The following is an 18,570-nucleotide window of genomic DNA, read 5'->3' on the forward strand; positions in this document are numbered from 1 at the left end:
TGTCTGCACCTTTGTAAAAGTCTGGCTTACAGCAGAATTGCAGACAAGGATTTCCTAAATCATATAGGAAATTAATTTTCTCATGTTAGTAAACAAAATGCTTAGCAGAAAGGGAGATGCCACCATGAATGTTTGAACCCTGGGTCATATAGTTTACTTAGAGTCTCTTCCAAGGTCCATCAGGGTATTGGGTTTAAAGTAAGGCAAAGGTTAGAATCCCAGTGTGGACTAGCAGTGTTTATTTGAGGTTGATGTAAAAACTTTGCTGGGACTTGCACAAGTTGTAAGAAAAGAGTTAGCGTCATTGACATTGTGGTGAAAGCTCAGCAAAAGCAGCCACCTTTGTAGCTGTAAACAGTCAAGGGCAGGGATTGAATGATAAGCATGAGTGAGGAAGCACAGGCTTTTGCAAAGTCTCCGAGGACATTTACAACAAGAGGAGCAAATACTCTACAGAAGTGACAAGAACAGAAGGGACTCGAACCCTCAATCTTCTGATCCGAAGTCAGACGCCTTATCCATTAGGCCACGCGGTCTCATGCCTCTTTATGAAGAAACCATTTTCCACTGGAAACAGCCACCGCATAGGAAAAGACGCTCAAGGAGCACAAAGGATTTCATTTGTTAGAGCAGGCACATGACATTGCTGTCTAAGGTATTGCAGTGATCCAAAATGGCAGTTTGATGAGTGTTTTCAGAAAAAAAAACATGCCTTGCAGTGTTCATGAAGTCTTCTAGGCTAAGTTTGTGGTTGTCTCTTCTCTGTTAAGTATAGTCATTGTGCCAGCTGCATGGGTACATAGTACACCGCTTGTCAGGATGGCCGAGTGGTCTAAGGCGCCAGACTCAAGAGGCTTCTCTTCCCTTCTCATGGGCCTTCTGGTCTCCGAATGGAGGTGTGGGTTCAAATCCCACTTCTGACAGAGCTTTTTCACTTTGTCCATCATGGCACATTGGTCAGGCCTGCCAAAACAAGCTCTTGGGTCTTTTCATTTACTAGGCTCTTCAAAGGGCCTTCTCAACAGCATCCTCACATGGACATTTGGAAAATCTTGCAGAAAAGGAACAAGGTTGTCTCTTCTCTGTCTCTTCTGACAGAGCTTTTTCACTTTGTCCATCATGGCACATTGGTCAGGCCTGCCAAAACAAGCTCTTGGGTCTTTTCATTTACTAGGCTCTTCAAAGGGCCTTCTCAACAGCAACCTCACATGGACTTTTGGAAAATCTCGCAGAAAAGGAACAAGGCCGACTTTTTTCTACAAGCTTTCTAACACACGTTTTACAAACTGACAAATTCCATCCCCTTTGGCACACCTACAGTCATATGGGTTAGCTCATCTTCTCTTCTAGTTCACTTCATCAGGATCAGAAGCTTTGGAGGCAATTTGTTTTGCTAAATCTTAAAAGGTTAGTGTACAGGTAAAGTGACAAATATGTAAGGAGACCGAACTCAGGAGATAGGTTTTGGCAATAACTTACAGGTCTTCCCTGTATGTTCTGACCTTTGGTGAAAGAGGTGGGGTTATTCCCTCTTCTGACAAGACTCATTTGTTGAAATTTCAACGGACCCTTTCTTGAAAAGAGTTCAGGTTGCAAGAAAACCAATTGCAGTGTTCCATTTGCGGTGTGGATCATATCTTTTCAGAGGAAATGACAGACATACTTTCCAAATTTCAGGCATGAACTCTTCATATAAATTGGGAACCGAGGCAACCTTTTGAAATTGTTGAGCTTGCAACAAGAAGGAATCACATCGTGCCACTTGACATGCTGTGTCTGCACCTTTGTAAAAGTCTGGCTTACAGCAGAATTGCAGACAAGGATTTCCTAAATCATATAGGAAATTAATTTTCTCATGTTAGTAAACAAAATGCTTAGCAGAAAGGGAGATGCCACCATGAATGTTTGAACCCTGGGTCATATAGTTTACTTAGAGTCTCTTCCCAGGTCCATCAGGGTATTGGGTTCAAAGTAAGGCAAAGGTTAGAATCCCAGTGTGGACTAGCAGTGTTTATTTGAGGTTGATGTAAAAACTTTGCTGGGACTTGCACAAGTTGTAAGAAAAGAGTTAGCGTCATTGACATTGTGGTGAAAGCTCAGCAAAAGCAGCCACCTTTGTAGCTGTAAACAGTCAAGGGCAGGGATTGAATGATAAGCATGAGTGAGGAAGCACAGGCTTTTGCAAAGTCTCCGAGGACATTTACAACAAGAGGAGCAAATACTCTACAGAAGTGACAAGAACAGAGCTCAACGCCCACGAAGGGACTCGAACCCTCAATCTTCTGATCCAAAGTCAGACGCCTTATCCATTAGGCCACGCGGTCTCATGCCTCTTTATGAAGAAACCATTTTCCACTGGAAACAGCCACCGCATAGGAAAAGACGCTCAAGGAGCACAAAGGATTTCATTTGTTAGAGCAGGCACATGACATTGCTGTCTAAGGTATTGCAGTGATCCAAAATGGCAGTTTGATGAGTGTTTTCAGAACAAAAAACATGCCTTGCAGTGTTCATGAAGTCTTCTAGGCTAAGTTTGTGGTTGTCTCTTCTCTGTTAAGTATAGTCATTGTGCCAGCTGCATGGGTTCATAGTACACCGCTTGTCAGGATGGCCGAGTGGTCTAAGGTGCCAGACTCAAGAGGCTTCTCTTCCCTTTTCATGGGCCTTCTGGTCTCCGAATGGAGGCGTGGGTTCAAATCCCACTTCTGACAGAGCTTTTCACTTTGTCCATCATGGCACATTGGTCAGGCCTGCCAAAACAAGCTCTTGGGTCTTTTCATTTACTAGGCTCTTCAAAGGGCCTTCTCAACAGCAACCTCACATGGACTTTTGGAAAATCTCGCAGAAAAGGAACAAGGCCGACTTTTTTCTACAAGCTTTCTAACACACGTTTTACAAACTGACAAATTCCATCCCCTTTGGCACACCTACAGTCATATGGGTTAGCTCATCTTTTCTTCTAGTTCACTTCATCAGGATCAGAAGCTTTGGAGGCAATTTGTTTTGCTAAATCTTAAAAGGTTAGTGTACAGGTAAAGTGACAAATATGTAAGGAGACCGAACTCAGGAGATAGGTTTTGGCAATAACTTACAGGTCTTCCCTGTATGTTCTGACCTTTGGTGAAAGAGGTGGGGTTATTCCCTCTTCTGACAAGACTCATTTGTTGAAATTTCAACGGACCCTTCCTTGAAAAGAGTTCAGGTTGCAAGAAAACCAATTGCAGTGTTCCATTTGCGGTGTGGATCATATCTTTTCAGAGGAAATGACAGACATACTTTCCAAATTTCAGGCAAGAACTCTTCATATAAATTGGGAACTGAGGCAACCTTTTGAAATTGTTGAGCTTGCAACAAGAAGGAATCGCATCGTGCCACTTGACATGCTGTGTCTGCACCTTTGTAAAAGTCTGGCTTACAGCAGAATTGCAGACAAGGATTTCCTAAATCATATAGGAAATTAATTTTCTCCTGTTAGTAAACAAAATGCTTAGCAGAAAGGGAGTTGCCACCATGAATGTTTGAACCCTGGGTCATATAGTTTACTTAGAGTCTCTTCCAAGGTCCATGAGGGTATTGGGTTCAAAGTAAGGCAAAGGTTAGAATCCCAGTGTGGACTAGCAGTGTTTATTTGAGGTTGATGTAAAAACTTTGCTGGGACTTGCACAAGTTGTAAGAAAAGAGTTAGCGTCATTGACATTGTGGTGAAAGCTCAGCAAAAGCAGCCACCTTTGTAGCTGTAAACAGTCAAGGGCAGGGATTGAATGATAAGCATGAGTGAGGAAGCACAGGCTTTTGCAAAGTCTCCGAGGACATTTACAACAAGAGGAGCAAATACTCTACAGAAGTGACAAGAACAGAGCTCAACGACCACGAAGGGACTCGAACCCTCAATCTTCTGAACCGAAGTCAGACGCCTTATCCATTAGGCCACGCGGTCTCATGCCTTTTTACAAAGAAACCATTTTCCACTGGAAACAGCCACCGCATAGGAAAAGGCGCTCAAGGAGCACAAAGGATTTAATTTGTTAGAGCAGGCACATGACATTACTGTCTAAGGTATTGCAGTGATCCAAAATGGCAGTTTGATGAGTGTTTTCAGAAAAAAAAACATGCCTTGCAGTGTTCATGAAGTCTTCTAGGCTAAGTTTGTGGTTGTCTCTTCTCTGTTAAGTATAGTCATTGTGCCAGCTGCATGGGTACATAGTACACCACTTGTCAGGATGGCCGAGTGGTCTAAGGCGCCAGACTCAAGAGGCTTCTCTTCCCTTCTCATGGGCCTTCTGGTCTCCGAATGGAGGCGTGGGTTCAAATCCCACTTCTGACAGAGCTTTTTCACTTTGTCCATCATGGCACATTGGTCAGGCCTGCCAAAACAAGCTCTTGGGTCTTTTCATTTACTAGGCTCTTCAAAGGGCCTTCTCAACAGCAACCTCACATGGACTTTTGGAAAATCTCGCAGAAAAGGAACAAGGCCGACTTTTTTCTACAAGCTTTCTAACACACGTTTTACAAACTGACAAATTCCATCCCCTTTGGCACACCTACAGTCATATGGGTTAGCTCATCTTCTCTTCTAGTTCACTTCATCAGGATCAGAAGCTTTGGAGGCAATTTGTTTTGCTAAATCTTAAAAGGTTAGTGTACAGGTAAAGTGACAAATATGTAAGGAGACCGAACTCAGGAGATAGGTTTTGGCAATAACTTACAGGTCTTCCCTGTATGTTCTGACCTTTGGTGAAAGAGGTGGGGTTATTCCCTCTTCTGACAAGACTCATTTGTTGAAACTTCAACGGACCCTTCCTTGAAAAGAGTTCAGGTTGCAAGAAAACCAATTGCAGTGTTCCATTTGCGGTGTGGATCATATCTTTTCAGAGGAAATGACAGACATACTTTCCAAATTTCAGGCAAGAACTCTTCATATAAATTGGGAACTGAGGCAACCTTTTGAAATTGTTGAGCTTGCAACAAGAAGGAATCGCATTGTGCCACTTGACATGCTGTGTCTGCACCTTTGTAAAAGTCTGGCTTACAGCAGAATTGCAGACAAGGATTTCCTAAATCATATAGGAAATTAATTTTCTCATGTTAGTAAACAAAATGCTTAGCAGAAAGGGAGTTGCCACCATGAATGTTTGAACCCTGGGTCATATAGTTTACTTAGAGTCTCTTCCAAGGTCCATCAGGGTATTGGGTTCAAAGTAAGGCAAAGGTTAGAATCCCAGTGTGGACTAGCAGTGTTTATTTGAGGTTGATGTAAAAACTTTGCTGGGACTTGCACAAGTTGTAAGAAAAGAGTTAGCGTCATTGACATTGTGGTGAAAGCTCAGCAAAAGCAGCCACCTTTGTAGCTGTAAACAGTCAAGGGCAGGGATTGAATGATAAGCATGAGTGAGGAAGCACAGGCTTTTGCAAAGTCTCCGAGGACATTTACAACAAGAGGAGCAAATACTCTACAGAAGTGACAAGAACAGAGCTCAATGACCACAAAAGGACTCGAACCCTCAATCTTCTAATCCGAAGTCAGACGCCTTATCCATTAGGCCACGCGGTCTCATGCCTCTTTATGAAGAAACCATTTTCCACTGGAAACAGCCACCGCATAGGAAAAGACGCTCAAGGAGCACAAAGGATTTCATTTGTTAGAGCAGGCACATGACATTGCTGTCTAAGGTATTGCAGTGATCCAAAATGGCAGTTTGATGAGTGTTTTCAGAAAAAAAAAACATGCCTTGCAGTGTTCATGAAGTCTTCTAGGCTAAGTTTGTGGTTGTCTCTTCTCTGTTAAGTATAGTCATTGTGCCAGCTGCATGGGTACATAGTACATTGCTTGTCAGGATGGCTGAGTGGTCTAAGGCGCCAGACTCAAGAGGCTTCTCTTCCCTTCTCATGGGCCTTCTGGTCTCCAAATGGAGGTGTGGGTTCAAATCCCACTTCTGACAGAGCTTTTTCACTTTGTCCATCATGGCACATTGGTCAGGCCTGCCAAAACAAGCTCTTGGGTCTTTTCATTTACTAGGCTCTTCAAAGGGCCTTCTCAACAGCAACCTCACATGGACTTTTGGAAAATCTCGCAGAAAAGGAACAAGGCCGACTTTTTTCTACAAGCTTTCTAACACACGTTTTACAAACTGACAAATTCCATCCCCTTTGGCACACCTACAGTCATATGGGTTAGCTCATCTTCTCTTCTAGTTCACTTCATCAGGATCAGAAGCTTTGGAGGCAATTTGTTTTGCTAAATCTTAAAAGGTTAGTGTACAGGTAAAGTGACAAATATGTAAGGAGACCGAACTCAGGAGATAGGTTTTGACAATAACTTACAGGTCTTCCCTGTATGTTCTGACCTTTGGTGAAAGAGGTGGGGTTATTCCCTCTTCTGACAAGACTCATATGTTGAAATTTCAACGGACCCTTCCTTGAAAAGAGTTCAGGTTGCAAGAAAACCAATTGCAGTGTTCCATTTGCGGTGTGGATCATATCTTTTCAGAGGAAATGACAGACATACTTTCCAAATTTCAAGCAAGAACTCTTCATATAAATTGGGAACCGAGGCAACCTTTTGAAATTGTTGAGCTTGCAACAAGAAGGAATCGCATCGTGCCACTTGACATGCTGTGTCTGCACCTTTGTAAAAGTCTGGCTTACAGCAGAATTGCAGACAAGGATTTCCTAAATCATATAGGAAATTAATTTTCTCATGTTAGTAAACAAAATGCTTAGCAGAAAGGGAGATGCCACCATGAATGTTTGAACCCTGGGTCATATAGTTTACTTAGAGTCTCTTCCAAGGTCCATCAGGGTATTGGGTTTAAAGTAAGGCAAAGGTTAGAATCCCAGTGTGGACTAGCAGTGTTTATTTGAGGTTGATGTAAAAACTTTGCTGGGACTTGCACAAGTTGTAAGAAAAGAGTTAGCGTCATTGACATTGTGGTGAAAGCTCAGCAAAAGCAGCCACCTTTGTAGCTGTAAACAGTCAAGGGCAGGGATTGAATGATAAGCATGAGTGAGGAAGCACAGGCTTTTGCAAAGTCTCCGAGGACATTTACAACAAGAGGAGCAAATACTCTACAGAAGTGACAAGAACAGAAGGGACTCAAACCCTCAATCTTCTGATCCGAAGTCAGACGCCTTATCCATTAGGCCACGCGGTCTCATGCCTCTTTATGAAGAAACCATTTTCCACTGGAAACAGCCACCGCATAGGAAAAGACGCTCAAGGAGCACAAAGGATTTCATTTGTTAGAGCAGGCACATGACATTGCTGTCTAAGGTATTGAAGTGATCCAAAATGGCAGTTTGATGAGTGTTTTCAGAAAAAAAAAACATGCCTTGCAGTGTTCATGAAGTCTTCTAGGCTAAGTTTGTGGTTGTCTCTTCTCTGTTAAGTATAGTCATTGTGCCAGCTGCATGGGTACATAGTACACCGCTTGTCAGGATGGCCGAGTGGTCTAAGGCGCCAGACTCAAGAGGCTTCTCTTCCCTTCTCATGGGCCTTCTGGTCTCCGAATGGAGGCGTGGGTTCAAATCCCACTTCTGACAGAGCTTTTTCACTTTGTCCATCATGGCACATTGGTCAGGCCTGCCAAAACAAGCTCTTGGGTCTTTTCATTTACTAGGCTCTTCAAAGGGCCTTCTTAACAGCAACCTCACATGGACTTTTGGAAAATCTCGCAGAAAAGGAACAAGGTTGTCTCTTCTCTGTCTCTTCTGACAGAGCTTTTTCACTTTGTCCATCATGGCACATTGGTCAGGCCTGCCAAAACAAGCTCTTGGGTCTTTTCATTTACTAGGCTCTTCAAAGGGCCTTCTCAACAGCAACCTCACATGGACTTTTGGAAAATCTCGCAGAAAAGGAACAAGGCCGACTTTTTTCTACAAGCTTTCTAACACACGTTTTACAAACTGACAAATTCCATCCCCTTTGGCACACCTACAGTCATATGGGTTAGCTCATCTTCTCTTCTAGTTCACTTCATCAGGATCAGAAGCTTTGGAGGCAATTTGTTTTGCTAAATCTTAAAAGGTTAGTGTACAGGTAAAGTGACAAATATGTAAGGAGACCGAACTCAGGAGATAGGTTTTGGCAATAACTTACAGGTCTTCCCTGTATGTTCTGACCTTTGGTGAAAGAGGTGGGGTTATTCCCTCTTCTGACAAGACTCATTTGTTGAAATTTCAACGGACCCTTCCTTGAAAAGAGTTCAGGTTGCAAGAAAACCAATTGCAGTGTTCCATTTGCGGTGTGGATCATATCTTTTCAGAGGAAATGACAGACATACTTTCCAAATTTCAGGCAAGAACTCTTCATATAAATTGGGAACCGAGGCAACCTTTTGAAATTGTTGAGCTTGCAACAAGAAGGAATCACATCGTGCCACTTGACATGCTGTGTCTGCACCTTTGTAAAAGTCTGGCTTACAGCAGAATTGCAGACAAGGATTTCCTAAATCATATAGGAAATTAATTTTCTCATGTTAGTAAACAAAATGCTTAGCAGAAAGGGAGATGCCACCATGAATGTTTGAACCCTGGGTCATATAGTTTACTTAGAGTCTCTTCCCAGGTCCATCAGGGTATTGGGTTCAAAGTAAGGCAAAGGTTAGAATCCCAGTGTGGACTAGCAGTGTTTATTTGAGGTTGATGTAAAAACTTTGCTGGGACTTGCACAAGTTGTAAGAAAAGAGTTAGCGTCATTGACATTGTGGTGAAAGCTCAGCAAAAGCAGCCACCTTTGTAGCTGTAAACAGTCAAGGGCAGGGATTGAATGATAAGCATGAGTGAGGAAGCACAGGCTTTTGCAAAGTCTCCAAGGACATTTACAACAAGAGGAGCAAATACTCTACAGAAGTGACAAGAACAGAAGGGACTCGAACCCTCAATCTTCTGATCCGAAGTCAGACGCCTTATCCATTAGGCCACGCGGTCTCATGCCTCTTTATGAAGAAACCATTTTCCACTGGAAACAGCCACCGCATAGGAAAAGACGCTCAAGGAGCACAAAGGATTTCATTTGTTAGAGCAGGCACATGACATTGCTGTCTAAGGTATTGCAGTGATCCAAAATGGCAGTTTGATGAGTGTTTTCAGAAAAAAAAACATGCCTTGCAGTGTTCATGAAGTCTTCTAGGCTAAGTTTGTGGTTGTCTCTTCTCTGTTAAGTATAGTCATTGTGCCAGCTGCATGGGTACATAGTACACCGCTTGTCAGGATGGCCGAGTGGTCTAAGGCGCCAGACTCAAGAGGCTTCTCTTCCCTTCTCATGGGCCTTCTGGTCTCCGAATGGAGGCGTGGGTTCAAATCCCACTTCTGACAGAGCTTTTTCACTTTGTCCATCATGGCACATTGGTCAGGCCTGCCAAAACAAGCTCTTGGGTCTTTTCATTTACTAGGCTCTTCAAAGGGCCTTCTCAACAGCAACCTCACATGGACTTTTGGAAAATCTCGCAGAAAAGGAACAAGGTTGTCTCTTCTCTGTCTCTTCTGACAGAGCTTTTTCACTTTGTCCATCATGGCACATTGGTCAGGCCTGCCAAAACAAGCTCTTGGGTCTTTTCATTTACTAGGCTCTTCAAAGGGCCTTCTCAACAGCAACCTCACATGGACTTTTGGAAAATCTCGCAGAAAAGGAACAAGGCCGACTTTTTTCTACAAGCTTTCTAACACACGTTTTACAAACTGACAAATTCCATCCCCTTTGGCACACCTACAGTCATATGGGTTAGCTCATCTTCTCTTCTAGTTCACTTCATCAGGATCAGAAGCTTTGGAGGCAATTTGTTTTGCTAAATCTTAAAAGGTTAGTGTACAGGTAAAGTGACAAATATGTAAGGAGACCGAACTCAGGAGATAGGTTTTGGCAATAACTTACAGGTCTTCCCTGTATGTTCTGACCTTTGGTGAAAGAGGTGGGGTTATTCCCTCTTCTGACAAGACTCATTTGTTGAAATTTCAACGGACCCTTCCTTGAAAAGAGTTCAGGTTGCAAGAAAACCAATTGCAGTGTTCCATTTGCGGTGTGGATCATATCTTTTCAGAGGAAATGACAGACATACTTTCCAAATTTCAGGCAAGAACTCTTCATATAAATTGGGAACCGAGGCAACCTTTTGAAATTGTTGAGCTTGCAACAAGAAGGAATCACATCGTGCCACTTGACATGCTGTGTCTGCACCTTTGTAAAAGTCTGGCTTACAGCAGAATTGCAGACAAGGATTTCCTAAATCATATAGGAAATTAATTTTCTCATGTTAGTAAACAAAATGCTTAGCAGAAAGGGAGATGCCACCATGAATGTTTGAACCCTGGGTCATATAGTTTACTTAGAGTCTCTTCCCAGGTCCATCAGGGTATTGGGTTCAAAGTAAGGCAAAGGTTAGAATCCCAGTGTGGACTAGCAGTGTTTATTTGAGGTTGATGTAAAAACTTTGCTGGGACTTGCACAAGTTGTAAGAAAAGAGTTAGCGTCATTGACATTGTGGTGAAAGCTCAGCAAAAGCAGCCACCTTTGTAGCTGTAAACAGTCAAGGGCAGGGATTGAATGATAAGCATGAGTGAGGAAGCACAGGCTTTTGCAAAGTCTCCGAGGACATTTACAACAAGAGGAGCAAATACTCTACAGAAGTGACAAGAACAGAGCTCAACGCCCACGAAGGGACTCGAACCCTCAATCTTCTGATCCAAAGTCAGACGCCTTATCCATTAGGCCACGCGGTCTCATGCCTCTTTATGAAGAAACCATTTTCCACTGGAAACAGCCACCGCATAGGAAAAGACGCTCAAGGAGCACAAAGGATTTCATTTGTTAGAGCAGGCACATGACATTGCTGTCTAAGGTATTGCAGTGATCCAAAATGGCAGTTTGATGAGTGTTTTCAGAAAAAAAAACATGCCTTGCAGTGTTCATGAAGTCTTCTAGGCTAAGTTTGTGGTTGTCTCTTCTCTGTTAAGTATAGTCATTGTGCCAGCTGCATGGGTTCATAGTACACCGCTTGTCAGGATGGCCGAGTGGTCTAAGGTGCCAGACTCAAGAGGCTTCTCTTCCCTTTTCATGGGCCTTCTGGTCTCCGAATGGAGGCGTGGGTTCAAATCCCACTTCTGACAGAGCTTTTCACTTTGTCCATCATGGCACATTGGTCAGGCCTGCCAAAACAAGCTCTTGGGTCTTTTCATTTACTAGGCTCTTCAAAGGGCCTTCTCAACAGCAACCTCACATGGACTTTTGGAAAATCTCGCAGAAAAGGAACAAGGCCGACTTTTTTCTACAAGCTTTCTAACACACGTTTTACAAACTGACAAATTCCATCCCCTTTGGCACACCTACAGTCATATGGGTTAGCTCATCTTCTCTTCTAGTTCACTTCATCAGGATCAGAAGCTTTGGAGGCAATTTGTTTTGCTAAATCTTAAAAGGTTAGTGTACAGGTAAAGTGACAAATATGTAAGGAGACCGAACTCAGGAGATAGGTTTTGGCAATAACTTACAGGTCTTCCCTGTATGTTTTGACCTTTGGTGAAAGAGGTGGGGTTATTCCCTCTTCTGACAAGACTCATTTGTTGAAATTTCAACGGACCCTTCCTTGAAAAGAGTTCAGGTTGCAAGAAAACCAATTGCAGTGTTCCATTTGCGGTGTGGATCATATCTTTTCAGAGGAAATGACAGACATACTTTCCAAATTTCAGGCAAGAACTCTTCATGTAAATTGGGAACCGAGGCAACCTTTTGAAATTGTTGAGCTTGCAACAAGAAGGAATCGCATCGTGCCACTTGACATGCTGTGTCTGCACCTTTGTAAAAGTCTGGCTTACAGCAGAATTGCAGACAAGGATTTCCTAAATCATATAGGAAATTAATTTCCTATATGTAAAGTGACAAATATGTAAGGAGACCGAACTCAGGAGATAGGTTTTGGCAATAACTTACAGGTCTTCCCTGTATGTTCTGACCTTTGGTGAAAGAGGTGGGGTTATTCCCTCTTCTGACAAGACTCAATTGTTGAAATTTCAACGGACCCTTCCTTGAAAAGAGTTCAGGTTGCAAGAAAACCAATTGCAGTGTTCCATTTGCGGTGTGGATCATATCTTTTCAGAGGAAATGACAGACATACTTTCCAAATATCAGGCAAGAACTCTTCATATAAATTGGGAACTGAGGCAACCTTTTGAAATTGTTGAGCTTGCAACAAGAAGGAATCGCATCGTGCCACTTGACATGCTGTGTCTGCACCTTTGTAAAAGTCTGGCTTACAGCAGAATTGCAGACAAGGATTTCCTAAATCATATAGGAAATTAATTTTCTCATGTTAGTAAACAAAATGCTTAGCAGAAAGGGAGATGCCACCATGAATGTTTGAACCCTGGGTCATATAGTTTACTTAGAGTCTCTTCCAAGGTCCATCAGGGTATTGGGTTTAAAGTAAGGCAAAGGTTAGAATCCCAGTGTGGACTAGCAGTGTTTATTTGAGGTTGATGTAAAAACTTTGCTGGGACTTGCACCAGTTGTAAGAAAAGAGTTAGCGTCATTGACATTGTGGTGAAAGCTCAGCAAAAGCAGCCACCTTTGTAGCTGTAAACAGTCAAGGGCAGGGATTGAATGATAAGCATGAGTGAGGAAGCACAGGCTTTTGCAAAGTCTCCGAGGACATTTACAACAAGAGGAGCAAATACTCTACAGAAGTGACAAGAACAGAAGGGACTCAAACCCTCAATCTTCTGATCCGAAGTCAGACGCCTTATCCATTAGGCCACACAGTCTCATGCCTCTTTATGAAGAAACCATTTTCCACTGGAAACAGCCACCGCATAGGAAAAGACGCTCAAGGAGCACAAAGGATTTCATTTGTTAGAGCAGGCACATGACATTGCTGTCTAAGGTATTGCAGTGATCCAAAATGGCAGTTTGATGAGTGTTTTCAGAGAAAAAAACATGCCTTGCAGTGTTCATGAAGTCTTCTAGGCTAAGTTTGTGGTTGTCTCTTCTCTGTTAAGTATAGTCATTGTGCCAGCTGCATGGGGTACATAGTACACCGCTTGTCAGGATGGCCAAGTGGTCTAAGGCGCCAGACTCAAGAGGCTTCTCTTCCCTTCTCATGGGCCTTCTGGTCTCCGAATGGAGGCGTGGGTTCAAATCCCACTTCTGACAGAGCTTTTCACTTTGTCCATCATGGCACATTGGTCAGGCCTGCCAAAACAAGCTCTTGGGTCTTTTCATTTACTAGGCTCTTCAAAGGGCCTTCTCAACAGCAACCTCACATGGACTTTTGGAAAATCTCGCAGAAAAGGAACAAGGCCGACTTTTTTCTACAAGCTTTCTAACACACGTTTTACAAACTGACAAATTCCATCCCCTTTGGCACACCTACAGTCATATGGGTTAGCTCATCTTCTCTTCTAGTTCACTTCATCAGGATCAGAAGCTTTGGAGGCAATTTGTTTTGCTAAATCTTAAAAGGTTAGTGTACAGGTAAAGTGACAAATATGTAAGGAGACCGAACTCAGGAGATAGGTTTTGGCAATAACTTACAGGTCTTCCCTGTATGTTCTGACCTTTGGTGAAAGAGGTGGGGTTATTCCCTCTTCTGACAAGACTCATTTGTTGAAATTTCAACGGACCCTTCCTTGAAAAGAGTTCAGGTTGCAAGAAAACCAATTGCAGTGTTCCATTTGCGGTGTGGATCATATCTTTTCAGAGGAAATGACAGACATACTTTCCAAATTTCAGGCAAGAACTCTTCATATAAATTGGGAACCGAGGCAACCTTTTGAAATTGTTGAGCTTGCAACAAGAAGGAATCGCATCGTGCCACTTGACATGCTGTGTCTGCACCTTTGTAAAAGTCTGGCTTACAGCAGAATTGCAGACAAGGATTTCCTAAATCATATAGGAAATTAATTTTCTCATGTTAGTAAACAAAATGCTTAGCAGAAAGGGAGATGCCACCATGAATGTTTGAACCCTGGGTCATATAGTTTACTTAGAGTCTCTTCCCAGGTCCATCAGGGTATTGGGTTCAAAGTAAGGCAAAGGTTAGAATCCCAGTGTGGACTAGCAGTGTTTATTTGAGGTTGATGTAAAAACTTTGCTGGGACTTGCACAAGTTGTAAGAAAAGAGTTAGCGTCATTGACATTGTGGTGAAAGCTCAGCAAAAGCAGCCACCTTTGTAGCTGTAAACAGTCAAGGGCAGGGATTGAATGATAAGCATGAGTGAGGAAGCACAGGCTTTTGCAAAGTCTCCGAGGACATTTACAACAAGAGGAGCAAATACTCTACAGAAGTGACAAGAACAGAGCTCAACGCCCACGAAGGGACTCGAACCCTCAATCTTCTGATCCAAAGTCAGACGCCTTATCCATTAGGCCACGCGGTCTCATGCCTCTTTATGAAGAAACCATTTTCCACTGGAAACAGCCACCGCATAGGAAAAGACGCTCAAGGAGCACAAAGGATTTCATTTGTTAGAGCAGGCACATGACATTGCTGTCTAAGGTATTGCAGTGATCCAAAATGGCAGTTTGATGAGTGTTTTCAGAGAAAAAAACATGCCTTGCAGTGTTCATGAAGTCTTCTAGGCTAAGTTTGTGGTTGTCTCTTCTCTGTTAAGTATAGTCATTGTGCCAGCTGCATGGGTTCATAGTACACCGCTTGTCAGGATGGCCGAGTGGTCTAAGGTGCCAGACTCAAGAGGCTTCTCTTCCCTTTTCATGGGCCTTCTGGTCTCCGAATGGAGGCGTGGGTTCAAATCCCACTTCTGACAGAGCTTTTCACTTTGTCCATCATGGCACATTGGTCAGGCCTGCCAAAACAAGCTCTTGGGTCTTTTCATTTACTAGGCTCTTCAAAGGGCCTTCTCAACAGCAACCTCACATGGACTTTTGGAAAATCTCGCAGAAAAGGAACAAGGCCGACTTTTTTCTACAAGCTTTCTAACACACGTTTTACAAACTGACAAATTCCATCCCCTTTGGCACACCTACAGTCATATGGGTTAGCTCATCTTCTCTTCTAGTTCACTTCATCAGGATCAGAAGCTTTGGAGGCAATTTGTTTTGCTAAATCTTAAAAGGTTAGTGTACAGGTAAAGTGACAAATATGTAAGGAGACCGAACTCAGGAGATAGGTTTTGGCAATAACTTACAGGTCTTCCCTGTATGTTCTGACCTTTGGTGAAAGAGGTGGGGTTATTCCCTCTTCTGACAAGACTCATTTGTTGAAATTTCAACGGACCCTTCCTTGAAAAGAGTTCAGGTTGCAAGAAAACCAATTGCAGTGTTCCATTTGCGGTGTGGATCATATCTTTTCAGAGGAAATGACAGACATACTTTCCAAATTTCAGGCAAGAACTCTTCATATAAATTGGGAACCGAGGCAACCTTTTGAAATTGTTGAGCTTGCAACAAGAAGGAATCGCATCGTGCCACTTGACATGCTGTGTCTGCACCTTTGTAAAAGTCTGGCTTACAGCAGAATTGCAGACAAGGATTTCCTAAATCATATAGGAAATTAATTTCCTATATGTAAAGTGACAAATATGTAAGGAGACCGAACTCAGGAGATAGGTTTTGGCAATAACTTACAGGTCTTCCCTGTATGTTCTGACCTTTGGTGAAAGAGGTGGGGTTATTCCCTCTTCTGACAAGACTCAATTGTTGAAATTTCAACGGACCCTTCCTTGAAAAGAGTTCAGGTTGCAAGAAAACCAATTGCAGTGTTCCATTTGCGGTGTGGATCATATCTTTTCAGAGGAAATGACAGACATACTTTCCAAATATCAGGCAAGAACTCTTCATATAAATTGGGAACCGAGGCAACCTTTTGAAATTGTTGAGCTTGCAACAAGAAGGAATCGCATCGTGCCACTTGACATGCTGTGTCTGCACCTTTGTAAAAGTCTGGCTTACAGCAGAATTGCAGACAAGGATTTCCTAAATCATATAGGAAATTAATTTTCTCATGTTAGTAAACAAAATGCTTAGCAGAAAGGGAGATGCCACCATGAATGTTTGAACCCTGGGTCATATAGTTTACTTAGAGTCTCTTCCAAGGTCCATCAGGGTATTGGGTTTAAAGTAAGGCAAAGGTTAGAATCCCAGTGTGGACTAGCAGTGTTTATTTGAGGTTGATGTAAAAACTTTGCTGGGACTTGCACCAGTTGTAAGAAAAGAGTTAGCGTCATTGACATTGTGGTGAAAGCTCAGCAAAAGCAGCCACCTTTGTAGCTGTAAACAGTCAAGGGCAGGGATTGAATGATAAGCATGAGTGAGGAAGCACAGGCTTTTGCAAAGTCTCCGAGGACATTTACAACAAGAGGAGCAAATACTCTACAGAAGTGACAAGAACAGAAGGGACTCGAACCCTCAATCTTCTGATCCAAAGTCAGACGCCTTATCCATTAGGCCACAGAGTCTCATGCCTCTTTATGAAGAAACCATTTTCCACTGGAAACAGCCACCGCATAGGAAAAGACGCTCAAGGAGCACAAAGGATTTCATTTGTTAGAGCAGGCACATGACATTGCTGTCTAAGGTATTGCAGTGATCCAAAATGGCAGTTTGATGAGTGTTTTCAGAGAAAAAAACATGCCTTGCAGTGTTCATGAAGTCTTCTAGGCTAAGTTTGTGGTTGTCTCTTCTCTGTTAAGTATAGTCATTGTGCCAGCTGCATGGGGTACACAGTACACCGCTTGTCAGGATGGCCGAGTGGTCTAAGGCGCCAGACTCAAGAGGCTTCTCTTCCCTTCTCATGGGCCTTCTGGTCTCCGAATGGAGGCGTGGGTTCAAATCCCACTTCTGACAGAGCTTTTCACTTTGTCCATCATGGCACATTGGTCAGGCCTGCCAAAACAAGCTCTTGGGTCTTTTCATTTACTAGGCTCTTCAAAGGGCCTTCTCAACAGCAACCTCACATGGACTTTTGGAAAATCTCGCAGAAAAGGAACAAGGCCGACTTTTTTCTACAAGCTTTCTAACACACGTTTTACAAACTGACAAATTCCATCCCCTTTGGCACACCTACAGTCATATGGGTTAGCTCATCTTCTCTTCTAGTTCACTTCATCAGGATCAGAAGCTTTGGAGGCAATTTGTTTTGCTAAATCTTAAAAGGTTAGTGTACAGGTAAAGTGACAAATATGTAAGGAGACCGAACTCAGGAGATAGGTTTTGGCAATAACTTACAGGTCTTCCCTGTATGTTCTGACCTTTGGTGAAAGAGGTGGGGTTATTCCCTCTTCTGACAAGACTCATTTGTTGAAATTTCAACGGACCCTTCCTTGAAAAGAGTTCAGGTTGCAAGAAAACCAATTGCAGTGTTCCATTTGCGGTGTGGATCATATCTTTTCAGAGGAAATGACAGACATACTTTCCAAATTTCAGGCAAGAACTCTTCATATAAATTGGGAACCGAGGCAACCTTTTGAAATTGTTGAGCTTGCAACAAGAAGGAATCGCATCGTGCCACTTGACATGCTGTGTCTGCACCTTTGTAAAAGTCTGGCTTACAGCAGAATTGCAGACAAGGATTTCCTAAATCATATAGGAAATTAATTTTCTCCTGTTAGTAAACAAAATGCTTAGCAGAAAGGGAGATGCCACCATGAATGTTTGAACCCTGGGTCATATAGTTTACTTAGAGTCTCTTCCCAGGTCCATCAGGGTATTGGGTTCAAAGTAAGGCAAAGGTTAGAATCCCAGTGTGGACTAGCAGTGTTTATTTGAGGTTGATGTAAAAACTTTGCTGGGACTTGCACAAGTTGTAAGAAAAGAGTTAGCGTCATTGACATTGTGGTGAAAGCTCAGCAAAAGCAGCCACCTTTGTAGCTGTAAACAGTCAAGGGCAGGGATTGAATGATAAGCATGAGTGAGGAAGCACAGGCTTTTGCAAAGTCTCCGAGGACATTTACAACAAGAGGAGCAAATACTCTACAGAAGTGACAAGAACAGAGCTCAACGACCACGAAGGGACTCGAACCCTCAATCTTCTGATCCGAAGTCAGACGCCTTATCCATTAGGCCACGCGGTCTCATGCCTCTTTATGAAGAAACCATTTTCCACTGGAAACAGCCACCGCATAGGAAAAGACGCTCAAGGAGCACAAAGGATTTCATTTGTTAGAGCAGGCACATGACATTGCTGTCTAAGGTATTGCAGTGATCCAAAATGGCAGTTTGATGAGTGTTTTCAGAGAAAAAAACATGCCTTGCAGTGTTCATGAAGTCTTCTAGGCTAAGTTTGTGGTTGTCTCTTCTCTGTTAAGTATAGTCATTGTGCCAGCTGCATGGGTACATAGTACACCGCTTGTCAGGATGGCCGAGTGGTCTAAGGCGCCAGACTCAAGAGGCTTCTCTTCCCTTCTCATGGGCCTTCTGGTCTCCGAATGGAGGCGTGGGTTCAATTCCCACTTCTGACAGAGCTTTTCACTTTGTCCATCATGGCACATTGGTCAGGCCTGCCAAAACAAGCTCTTGGGTCTTTTCATTTACTAGGCTCTTCAAAGGGCCTTCTCAACAGCAACCTCACATGGACTTTTGGAAAATCTCGCAGAAAAGGAACAAGGCCGACTTTTTTCTACAAGCTT

The 18,570-nt window shown here is 42.9% G+C and overlaps 17 non-coding genes across 17 annotated transcripts; 11 read left to right on the plus strand and 6 right to left on the minus strand.

Annotated features, from left to right (window-relative positions):
• Window positions 1-813: 813 nt before the first annotated feature.
• TRNAL-CAA (transfer RNA leucine (anticodon CAA)) lies at window positions 814-923 on the plus strand. Its single transcript has 2 exons — window positions 814-851; window positions 878-923. It is a non-coding gene; the product is annotated as a tRNA-Leu (tRNA).
• A 1,328-nt stretch (window positions 924-2,251) lies between these two features.
• TRNAQ-UUG (transfer RNA glutamine (anticodon UUG)) lies at window positions 2,252-2,324 on the minus strand. Its single transcript has one exon. It is a non-coding gene; the product is annotated as a tRNA-Gln (tRNA).
• Window positions 2,325-2,601: 277 nt separating this feature from the next.
• Window positions 2,602-2,711, plus strand: TRNAL-CAA (transfer RNA leucine (anticodon CAA)). The gene is made up of 2 exons: window positions 2,602-2,639; window positions 2,666-2,711. It is a non-coding gene; the product is annotated as a tRNA-Leu (tRNA).
• A 1,153-nt stretch (window positions 2,712-3,864) lies between these two features.
• On the minus strand, window positions 3,865-3,937 carry TRNAR-UCG (transfer RNA arginine (anticodon UCG)). Its single transcript has one exon. It is a non-coding gene; the product is annotated as a tRNA-Arg (tRNA).
• Window positions 3,938-4,214: 277 nt separating this feature from the next.
• On the plus strand, window positions 4,215-4,324 carry TRNAL-CAA (transfer RNA leucine (anticodon CAA)). The gene is made up of 2 exons: window positions 4,215-4,252; window positions 4,279-4,324. It is a non-coding gene; the product is annotated as a tRNA-Leu (tRNA).
• A 1,154-nt stretch (window positions 4,325-5,478) lies between these two features.
• On the minus strand, window positions 5,479-5,551 carry TRNAR-UCG (transfer RNA arginine (anticodon UCG)). The gene has a single exon. It is a non-coding gene; the product is annotated as a tRNA-Arg (tRNA).
• A 278-nt stretch (window positions 5,552-5,829) lies between these two features.
• Window positions 5,830-5,939, plus strand: TRNAL-CAA (transfer RNA leucine (anticodon CAA)). The gene is made up of 2 exons: window positions 5,830-5,867; window positions 5,894-5,939. It is a non-coding gene; the product is annotated as a tRNA-Leu (tRNA).
• A 1,490-nt stretch (window positions 5,940-7,429) lies between these two features.
• Window positions 7,430-7,539, plus strand: TRNAL-CAA (transfer RNA leucine (anticodon CAA)). The gene is made up of 2 exons: window positions 7,430-7,467; window positions 7,494-7,539. It is a non-coding gene; the product is annotated as a tRNA-Leu (tRNA).
• A 1,663-nt stretch (window positions 7,540-9,202) lies between these two features.
• Window positions 9,203-9,312, plus strand: TRNAL-CAA (transfer RNA leucine (anticodon CAA)). The gene is made up of 2 exons: window positions 9,203-9,240; window positions 9,267-9,312. It is a non-coding gene; the product is annotated as a tRNA-Leu (tRNA).
• A 1,328-nt stretch (window positions 9,313-10,640) lies between these two features.
• TRNAQ-UUG (transfer RNA glutamine (anticodon UUG)) lies at window positions 10,641-10,713 on the minus strand. The gene has a single exon. It is a non-coding gene; the product is annotated as a tRNA-Gln (tRNA).
• Window positions 10,714-10,990: 277 nt separating this feature from the next.
• On the plus strand, window positions 10,991-11,100 carry TRNAL-CAA (transfer RNA leucine (anticodon CAA)). The gene is made up of 2 exons: window positions 10,991-11,028; window positions 11,055-11,100. It is a non-coding gene; the product is annotated as a tRNA-Leu (tRNA).
• A 1,928-nt stretch (window positions 11,101-13,028) lies between these two features.
• TRNAL-CAA (transfer RNA leucine (anticodon CAA)) lies at window positions 13,029-13,138 on the plus strand. Its single transcript has 2 exons — window positions 13,029-13,066; window positions 13,093-13,138. It is a non-coding gene; the product is annotated as a tRNA-Leu (tRNA).
• A 1,153-nt stretch (window positions 13,139-14,291) lies between these two features.
• On the minus strand, window positions 14,292-14,364 carry TRNAQ-UUG (transfer RNA glutamine (anticodon UUG)). The gene has a single exon. It is a non-coding gene; the product is annotated as a tRNA-Gln (tRNA).
• A 277-nt stretch (window positions 14,365-14,641) lies between these two features.
• TRNAL-CAA (transfer RNA leucine (anticodon CAA)) lies at window positions 14,642-14,751 on the plus strand. Its single transcript has 2 exons — window positions 14,642-14,679; window positions 14,706-14,751. It is a non-coding gene; the product is annotated as a tRNA-Leu (tRNA).
• A 1,928-nt stretch (window positions 14,752-16,679) lies between these two features.
• TRNAL-CAA (transfer RNA leucine (anticodon CAA)) lies at window positions 16,680-16,789 on the plus strand. The gene is made up of 2 exons: window positions 16,680-16,717; window positions 16,744-16,789. It is a non-coding gene; the product is annotated as a tRNA-Leu (tRNA).
• Window positions 16,790-17,942: 1,153 nt separating this feature from the next.
• On the minus strand, window positions 17,943-18,015 carry TRNAR-UCG (transfer RNA arginine (anticodon UCG)). Its single transcript has one exon. It is a non-coding gene; the product is annotated as a tRNA-Arg (tRNA).
• Window positions 18,016-18,292: 277 nt separating this feature from the next.
• Window positions 18,293-18,402, plus strand: TRNAL-CAA (transfer RNA leucine (anticodon CAA)). The gene is made up of 2 exons: window positions 18,293-18,330; window positions 18,357-18,402. It is a non-coding gene; the product is annotated as a tRNA-Leu (tRNA).
• Window positions 18,403-18,570: the final 168 nt, after the last annotated feature.

The sequence above is a fragment of the Hyperolius riggenbachi genome, chromosome 8, assembly GCF_040937935.1.
Source record: "Hyperolius riggenbachi isolate aHypRig1 chromosome 8, aHypRig1.pri, whole genome shotgun sequence".
Lineage (NCBI taxonomy): Eukaryota > Metazoa > Chordata > Amphibia > Anura > Hyperoliidae > Hyperolius > Hyperolius riggenbachi.